The following is a 10658-nucleotide window of genomic DNA, read 5'->3' on the forward strand; positions in this document are numbered from 1 at the left end:
AATTAATTCTGCTAGCAGTGAATGACGGACTATGTGGACAGAGCTCATTCAGCAAACTCTGACATCCATTTGGAGCTCAAGTTTTTCTTCTGTCATTGGGTATTTATACTCAACATATGACGAGTAATCGAAATAAAAATAAGGTCATCTTTTAGTTAATGCAGAGGATAAACCAAAAGACAGGGACAAGGAAAACAATGCACTGTATCTGCAGTATACCTCCTTGTTTCAGCTGCTGAGCAGGCGGATATGCAGGTGGGGGGGGGGGGGGGGGTCGGGGCTGTTGTTCTAAACCAGTACATACTGGAAGGGAAGTTTGGAAAGCCACAGATTCAAGTAATTGTTAAATTATTGGCTTTGAATTACAAGCCTGGCGTTTCCCTGAAGAAACATAATGATTACACAGTCCCAAGGGGAAGAGAAAGGAGGAAAAGAAATCAATATTTTTTCACCTTTTAATTCAATGCCAGTATGTTTTTTTTCCTCCTGTTGTTCTTTGAGCAGAGGAGTGGATAGCTGTTGTTCAGATTCATTGGTCACTAGCACGGTGGTCTTAATCATGCACCGTGGAGTGTGTAATTGACCCCCCTCCATCACTTAGCATTAATTAGCACCTTTGTTTGCGAACAGCACTGCCAGCAGAATTGCATCATAACTGTCCCGCGGTTTCCGTTGTGCACCGCTGTCTTAGCTTCAGCCAAATCACTGCTGGAATTCAAATCACTTCCTGAGCCAGACGGCCTCTTCAGAGCCGCTCGCTGGATGAAGGAAATTTCACCCTGCAGGACCACAGAGACAGTCACATCACAAGATGCGCAGAAATGTGTTTGGATTCATTTAGCATGACAATACTCTGTTGGGTACTTTTCAGTAATATCATAGAATCATGGAATCCCTTTTTGTTTTCAGACAAAACATCAGAGCGGATTAATTTTTCAAATCCGTTTCTATAGCTTATTTCTATCCATGCTCAACATTTCCCATAACTACAGTAAATGTTATGCATGATTACTCACTGCAATCTAAATACTAAATATAAATATTTTTAATCAATGTTTTTAATCTGACAATATGCAAGACGATCATGTGTAATGTTCCCCTCTGTCACGGGGTTCTGCTGCAAAATCTTCAGTATGATACAAAAAAAAAAAAAAAAAAATGATGGCATGTACTGTTGTTGTGATGCCCTTTAATTTGCTAACTCCCTGGGTGCACACAGTGAACAAATATTTACAGGTGGAAAAACACAAAAATAGGAAAAATACAATTTTCAAAAATGTACCAAGAAGCAGATAAGACTCAGCCCTTCTTGAAACAATAAGTCCCTCCCACTAGGCTTGAAAAATAAATGAAAAACACAATTAACAACTTTTAAATAAGCCGCAATCCCAATATGTTAAATTACATAGTATGTCTTGAACCAACCCCATCTCCACGCCTGTCTGTTACATAATACTTCGTGATATTTAACGCAGATATGAAAGAAATTGATTTATTCTCGAGGAATAGTAGTCACGTGACTACTAAAGCCCGGGAAACGTATCCAATATCAATGCGGAAGTGAAATTGATTCGGTTTAACAGGTTGACGGGAGGAGGCGGAGCGGAGTGTCGGAGTGATTTTAACAGCGGGTGAGTGGAAATAGTTTGTGTTTTAAACTGATAAACGGCCGAGCCTCGAAGTGTGTGTGTGCCCTTTGTTGGCTGAGCAGTTATTGCAGAGAGTGGGTTGTTGCACCTGTTTAGACAGAACATGTGGGAGAGGGGGGGGGGGGGGGGGGGAAAGTGCGGCGCGTTTGTGAGTCAGCGAGCTGCGGCGCTTGGTGCATGTGCGCCCCTTCACCGGCTGTGTGTGTGTGTGTGTGTGCGCGCGCGTGTGTGCGTGTGTGCGAGCACTGCCCGCGGTCAATAACGAGTTGCTCCATCTCAGCCTTTGTTTTACTGTTTTAACCCAGTGTCTTGGGTTTTCAGCACCACACTTTTCTTTCTCTTTCAGCTGTGTTGACATTTTTTTTTTTTTTGCCACTGCAGATGCAGCTTCTTTTTGTGTGTGTGTGTGTGGAAATAAAACCCATTGTAGGCTCCATATTTTGTCCTGCATGGAATAACAAATTCAGCTAAAATTTAGATGTGAATAAATGCCCAATGTTGCTGTGTGTGAGGCTGGATGTGTTGGCAATGGCATCCTGGCAAATTTGCCTTATTGACATAAAGGGTCATGTGATTTTTTTTTTCTCCCTCCCCCTGTTTGTTTCCACTGATCCCCTCAGAAAGAATAGGTAACTAAGGTTTTTGTATTCTGTTTGAAATTTCACAACAGGGATTTTAACCAATTAAATCCTTCAACTTGCCATGATTGGACACGCATCACTGATACACCATTTTATGTATTTAGAAAATTAAGAACAACAACAAGCAATAGAGGTTGGCTGCTAGTCAAGTTCTACAAACATTTTTTTTATTGTTGCCCCAGTCGATCTCTGGAATAATGAACTATAAAGCAACACACAACATGCTGCTGAAAAATACAGCCTTATTCTTTATTCTTTTGATTATTCTTGTATATTTGTTTTTTTTTCTTTGATGTAGTACCTCAACATTACATAATATTGGATATCTCGCAAACCTTTCTTGGTTTCAATTGTCTGTAACTGTTGTTGTGGATCATCCAATACTTTTAGTGTTGATGGTTCAGTCCCCGGCTCCTCCACATGACCAAGAGTCTGAAACTTGATCACTGTATGTGGGATAGGTGCAGCACATATGCCTCCTCTACAAAATCCTTAGAGACACTTTAGTGTACATGATCAAGGTCAGAGCTTTGCTTGGAGGAAGGACCTCCACTTTCGGCTTGTCTATTAAAGACAGAGGCCTACAGGCTTTAGGATGGGTGAAGCATGAGCTTGTGCTCAGACTAGTCACAACGTTTTGTTATTTAGTCATTTGTTGTATTTATTTATTGCTTAAAACTTGTTTTGTTTTCTTTTGTAAATTGAATTGAATTCTAGGAAAATAAAATAGAGTATAAACTTCAGTACATCTGTTGCGTATGTGGTATGAAGGCCTGTTCAGACCACAAAGTGCACATTCAGAATTGTTCATATTTACCTCCACTAAGGGGGCTATATTTTCATCAGCCTGTTTATAATTAAGTTTTTCTATCCATCTGTTTGCAACTTCCTGTCTACAGTTTGAACGGATCAATTTGAATTTTTTCCTCTATTTAACTTGGCTATTTAAATGCCAAACACAAATGTTAAACACAGCCGTCATATGGATTTAACAAACATTAAACAATATGTTGCATTCTGTTGATTGATTTTTAATTATAACAATAATAATGATGACCAGACATCAAGGTTTATAATAAAGTTGAAGGGGGCGATTTTGTGACGCGTGATCATTTCAGTGTAGTATTTTTGTATTATTTGTAGCACTTCACAGTGAAGTAAATGAGAGGGCACTGGTGACACCATGGTAGGAGGAACAAAACTGTAAATAATGGTAAACAAATCATGAGGTAATGATGCGTTCTCCAGCACTGCTTAGTATGATACACCACTTAACTGGAGGGAACACAGAAAAGTAAGTAATCTGTACATAATAAGGAAGCAATGATTAGTTATTGGTCATGTGCCATTTAGCAACTGATTCAGATGTAATCACAAACAACCTCCTCAGCTTGTGGTCAGCATGTACAGTACAGTAGATGGGGATTCTTGGAACAACAGTCTGTAAACATCGGTAGAAATGTCACAATTATTGTACAATAAATATGTTAAATGCATATCAAAGTCCTTTATTAGCAATATGTCATTGATGTAGAGTATTGGCATCTGAAGAGACTAGGTGGAATGCAATAGAGGTTCTTTGTTCAGGCCAAAATTATTTAAACCCGCTTTGAAACCTGCAAACAGTTTGTTTGTGCAAGGGTCTTTGCCAGAGAGCTTTCTGATCTGCCTTTTACTTTTTAGTTTAACTTACTTGTGTGACAGATGGGTGCTGTTTGCAATGTTGGGCAGGATTTTCACAGTGAGAAAGTTTAGACCAATCAAAGGAAAGCAAATACAAAATGCCTTTCTGTATGAGGAAATTGTGACAGGATTGGAATGTTATCACAAGTATAGAGAACAGTCAAAATGTTCATCAAACATCAATTCGAATGAGTGTGACACAAATGCACAAAGGATCACAGTTGTTTTGTTGTTGGATACTAGATTTTTGTTTTACAGTAGCAGCATGGCTTGAAAGTTCAAATATGTTTTTTTACTTTGAACCAAGGTGTGTTGACCTATGTATGTATGTATGTATGTATGTATGTATGTATGTATGTATATTATTATTATATATTTTAAAAAAATGTCATAGCAAGGAAAGAAATGTCTGAGAGAAATCATCACGGCTAGGGAGTTGGGATGAAGTAGGCAATTGCATATGTGATAGCAGCGTTTTTGTCATAGACAGAGATGACACTATGGTCTGCTGTTGTGGTGCAGACATCATATTAGCTTTAAAGGGTGTGTCTTCTACGGTAACACTGTCGCTCAAGGTTTTGTTAGGATTTTCTGTCATAATTTTCCTCTTTTTACTCCACTTGAGTGCATGGCTGCATTCTTGAAAACATTACCACAGATGCCTTCCCCTTGCTTGTCCTTAAACTGTGTTTGTCAACCTAACATGATGTGGCTGCAGCTATTTCAGCAGCACATGATTGGTTCAAAGCACTGTTTCTCTTATATCTGTCAAAACGTGGACACAATGAGTTCTGTTGAAGTTTTATCAATTGTATCTTTTTTTTTATATCGAAGAAAAGTTATATATCACAATATATATCATTACCGTTGTATAGGCCAGCCCTAAGCCAGTTTCCGTTGACACCACTGTTTGACCTTGAACGTCCTCCTGTGAAAATCAAGCCAATTTGTATCGCAAAATCAGAGACTGTGTGGAAAAGAGACTGACCGATTTTGATCATTTCCGTCAGTAACGCCAATGATGGCAGACATATGGTGGTCCTTCTTTCCGCAAGCTACATATCTGCTTTGCAAGATCTGAACCAGGAATTATATCTATCATTGATGTTTTTGAACTGTTTCTAGTATGCATTTAAGCCAAGTCTGACATGAGGTCATGGACAATTACTCAAAATATGCTTTAAATTACATAACACATTTTTAGGAAAGAACATCTTTTCATTTTGAACCTAGATCTCATGTTGCTGAAGCTTAAACTATATTTTCACAGGATTGATGCTTATGTTCCCTGGTTAATCATCCTTTTAGTTTAAAGCAAATAATCTACTTCTGGAAATGTATTATTCATTCCGTGAGATGTTTTAATGTGGTATAAATTAACTTTTTTCCCCCCCTAAGTACCAGGTTAAACAAACAAACAAACAAAAAGGCTCCGTTATCATCACCGTTTATGATCAGATTATTCTACACACATGTATGGGAAATAGCTCAAGGGGTCATCTATCCATCTTTTAATCTTTCTCCTTTGCAGTGCACACATAAATCTGCAAAACCTCATATGCTCATGTTGTGATTTATTTCAAATCATTTTATTTTGGAACATACCGGTCTCGTACATTGTGATGCGCTGACGTTTATGGTTTGAAGGAGAACATCAACTCTAGGTTGTGATCTCTTGTAGAGATGCCGTCTCTGTTGCTGTCACCTTTGATCGTGATATACATATTTCATGATCAATGTAATGTCAATGAGTCCCAGACTAATCCACCTCAGAGCCACAGGGAGCACACCCAATGATAAGGGTGAGTGAACTCAAACAGACTGAGATAAATATTGTATTTTACGAGAAGGAGAGTGAAAGACGTGGTGGGGCCAAGGGACAAGGAATCACTGGGAGGTGAGATAGTGGGGAAGATAGCCAGAGAGAGGAGTATCTGCAGAGCAAACGGATGAGCCCGCCACGGAGATGGAAAAATGGCAAAGGTAGCGAGTAGAGGGCTAAGGTTATTGCAGGCCAAATGTTCCTTTATTTTACCCGCACATTGCTGGATGAGCTAGATTTCTGACAAGTTTACACTTTCCTTGCTGTGTTGACCCTGACTACATACAGTATTCAGCTCAACGGCAGCTTGTTTCACACACTCGAGTGTCTCATTTCAAATCCATGCATCATTAAAATCGATTAATTTCCTAAAACAACTGTGAAGTGATGAAACGGATTGAAAGTTCCAAAATTTGATTTAAATCTTTCATGGCTGCTTCATGTTATAATCATTACAAATATGTTCTCGCCCCGACGCCATTTATTTTCCCAATATTGAGACGCAACTCTAAACACACCCCGGTGAGCTGGCAAATGGCAGATACCTACTTAAACAGTGGGGAGCACAGGAACTACAACAGAAAATGAATTCATAGGAAGATGAAACGTATGCGGCTTGTTAATTTGCCAGTTCATATAGCTCCCCCCTCTCAGCCTGCCATCCTTCCCCTCGCCCATTTCTCATACCATTTCATTTTCTTTCTTCCACCCATGAAATATATTTGAGTCACAACAGCTTTTGATAAAGACTTTTTTTTTTTTTTTTGCTTCAAACCTACCTTGTCCCAGCCCTGTGTAAAGGCTCTTTGGAAGTGGTATGACACCGGGTAAATGATTATGGGGTCCTCCATTCCCCCTGGCATTGAACAGAAGAGGTTATGTGTTAATACAGGAAGAGAGGTTTTATTTTATGTCCAATGATTAGCCTTCTTGGACCTAATTATGTCCCTGGGGGACAACTGCACTCTTCTCCTCTTCTCTCCAAACCGCCTTCTTTCTTTTTATCCCCTTTCCCCTCTAATTTCAGCTCCATTTCTCTTATGCTTCTCCTCTTTACCCCATACCTCCTCTCTCTCTCTATCTCTCCCTCCCTTCCTCCCCCCCTCTCTCTCTCGCTCTCTCTATCCCAGGTAATAGACACTCCAGATTTCATTCCCTTTCAACATGATCAGTGCACAGTCCACTCCCCCCCCCCCCCCCCAAGTAACACCAGTCAGTCCTGAAACCCTCGACAGTGGTCTCTGCGTGTTAGAGAGGTATAAGATGGGCAGACAAGCTGGAGGAAACTGCACCGTATTGGTGATTTTTCTGGAGCAACAGAGGTGAAAAAAAGATAAGGACCGAGAGAGAAAGATGATTTCCACTACACTGACACCCTCCACCCTTAATTGTGCATCAATCTCTGGCTGGCTGCAGATGGAAGTGATGGGAACTGCAGTCTGAAAACTGAATAAAACATGCAATGCTTTACAGTTCAAGGTTGCAATAAGGACACACAGGGGCCTTAAAACTTCTAAGAGTGGGGTTCCCACTCAACAGATGCCAATCTGGGAGGCTCTTACGAGCGATGGAAGAGTGGTGGTGATCATTGGGTTGAAATAAAATGCCATTAAGGGCATTACTGTGTGTCTGCTCACAGCTTCCAGCTGAAATAAACGGTATTAAATTAAGTTTCGATCTCCGCATATAACGGTTTGTTTTAAACAAGCAACTTGTAGTATAAAAAACAATAAATACATAATACTGTATATGATTGTAGCCTAATACTGGATTAATCTTGGTGTCGTGTACAGTTGCATGTATCTAATTACACAGTGAAGTGGAACTAACGTTCGAAAGAATTTGATATTAAATTGAAATAATTAACATGCTGAGAACATGCAGCCACTGATACCTGTTTTTGATTTTCTAAAACGGTGGAAAGCGCTCCATCTTACAAAGGTTACAGCCCTCTATTATACATCTTTACTACATCTATTCTGCATCACTGATTACAAGAAGTTTCAGACAAACTGCCAGCCACAGCAATCACTGCCAATGTAGGAATTAGAATGACTGTCGCAGGTAAGACATGCACAACTTCAGTGCTGCTTTTCAAAATGAATGCTTTAGAAAAGACTTTGTACCACATCCTTGAAACGCGGCTCCCAAATGTGTTACTGAAATCTAATATGTGATAATTAGGCGTGGAACAGTTCACAAAAATCCACAGTTCAGTTTATATCACTGTTTTGGGGTCACAGTTTTCAGTTAGTCTTTAAAATAGAAATTTCAGAAAATCTATAAATAACATACATCAGCATCGGATCCATCGCTTAATAATCCACCATTTACATATTTTATTTTAGATCAGATATACTTACAAAAGATCAAAGAACAGGGCTGGTTGATTAGGCAAATAATTTAACAATCTTAAATCAAAGTTATGTGAGATTTTTTAACAGCAAGAGGGGACACATTGCTGCATTTAAACATTTTTTTTTATTATTATTTGACAAAATCTTGACTGAAAGATAAACACCCCCATTGCTTTAGTCATGGCTTCTGCCCTGTCTGACTTCTCACAGAGTGGCTGTTTAAATGCTCCGGTGATTAGAAGTTGCCATTTTCTAATTTTACCCGTCTTTCTCCTCCTCGTGCTGTCAATTGTCACACTGGAGTGATGTTTCCGCAGATGAGCGAGCATAGTCAAAGTGTTGCCACTAGCGCAGGTAACGCGCTGCACGGTGCTTGCATGCAGTTGCCGTTTTATCCACTGCCTTCATTATCGGTAACGTGAATCTGAAATGTTCCCACGGAGGAGAACGAAACGATTCTGCAGGCACGTCATCTACAAGCCTCCATGCAGGACAGATTTTTGACAACTGTTCCACCCCTTGTTGTAATCGATCAACTCCGACCTTCCGCAACTAAGCGGACCTGATACGCAGCCGTTCCGCAAACCGTTCCACAACCAGCGTACAAAAATAAGATGGCAGTCAATATAGTACAATAGTGGAAGTAAAAAAAACAAAACAAAATCATTATCTAATATAGAAGAAACAATTAAATTCCACCCTCTTTCTTTTTCCATCTACTTGGGTCAAAGTGTTTGCTTCATTATTACCTAGTCAAATGTATGTGGAGTTATAGTTTCAGCAGTAGAGAAGCACACATCTACTCCCTTCCACTTTATATTTGTTCAGTTACAAATGATTGAATCTCCGGTAAGTGGGTCTTAGTTTGAGCCTTTGAGAAAAAAGAAAAGAAAACAAAAAACTGAAATTCTCAAGCGAAATGAAAATGTGTAACGTTCTCCCAGCACTACTGGCATGATATGAAGCTGTGATAATTGCAGTGCGATTGCTTTTTAGACAAAAATGAGATGAATCCTGTGATTTATCCAATGTCGTGTTGAAAGGGTGGGGTAGGGGGCTCATTTTGGTTAAAATGCTTGTTGCTGTGACCATTTCACGGGCGTAAGTGACACATACAACACCACAAAGAGTTTAGTTTCACAATTAAATTTTAATTGTCTTCGTCTGTGTCTAAATGGCGCAGTGTCTGTAAATGGAGCTCTGGGAGTGTGTGGATGGCGGAAGCGATTACTTGGATGACTGCAGAATAAGCCCTGAATTGGTGAAAGAGCTGAACTGCAAGTATAAGCGTCAAGTATGCAAATTGCCACCACCCATATGAGCTCATCACTACACAACCTATTTTTCCGGAATACAGTCTGCTTTTGATTTACTTTGCTGTGTATGTTTAGAAGGTAAATATAAAAATGTGTTTATGTCAATATACTTGCTAAAGAGTCACTGTTTGGAGCAGTTTCTTTTGAAAATCTGTTTTGTTGACTGAACTGGCGCTGATTGTTGGTGGGTAGAGATGGGTGTAGTTAAGGTTAGGGGTTGCTGAATATTTCATGTGGGATTTATTAATATTTGGGAGCAATAAATAATAATGTTCTAGATGTAATTGAGCTATATTTAAATAAATAAATAAAGTATAAACGTGTATATAACGTTACTACTACACATTCTCTAAAATGAGTTTGACTGACTTGCTATATTGTAATTATTACAATGTACATTTCTCAGTTGCCTGTGAGCTTATTTCCTCATAATACGGAATATAATAAAATAAAGACAAAGTAAAATATTGAAATAGCCCTTTTTTATTTAAAAATAATCCAAATCTGTTCCCCTCTGTCCTCTTCCTGTTAAAATGTATGCTGAGGGACAAAAAAAACACAGTTCACCTAAATCTTAAACAATTTAATTAAATCTGCTCAAATTTATACATACAGCTAATGCTGCAGGATAAAGCCGACGCATCAACCATGAACTATCCTTGCATGATCAATATGTCAAAGCTTTGGCCTTGGCTTTAATGACTAGACTGTGCTAGTATATTAGCCTGATGCATTATAAATCCAATGGCTTTGTCTGCCAGTGTGTGTTTGCCCCAACATTAATGATAGCGACATAATAGAGATCAAACAGAGTATTTAGTCTTAATTTTCCACAGCAGTGTAAAAAAAAAACGTGGGGATTATTAATATTCCTCTGTAAGCACACTGTGAATGTCTTCATGCTTTCTCTGTCCTCATCTGCTGCCTCTAATTAAATGGGGTGAAACAGCCTTGTGTTTCACTTTTATGTGTTTCAATTTTGTCAGCAAGTTTCCCCCACAATGCACCCATCTGAATTTCAAATGATAAATGGAAATCCTGCTCTTAGTCGAGTAATTCCATTAAAGTGCCATATTATGGAAATAAAGACAAAAACCTACAGTATGTAATTCAATTTTCTGCATTTGGTTTCTCATAGGGACCACAGTGGATGAGACCATCAATCGAATTTGCTAATATTTAAGTGCTTC

Source organism: Microchirus variegatus (assembly GCF_963457635.1).
Source record: "Microchirus variegatus genome assembly, chromosome: 14".
In the NCBI taxonomy this organism is placed as follows: Eukaryota; Metazoa; Chordata; class Actinopteri; order Pleuronectiformes; family Soleidae; genus Microchirus; species Microchirus variegatus.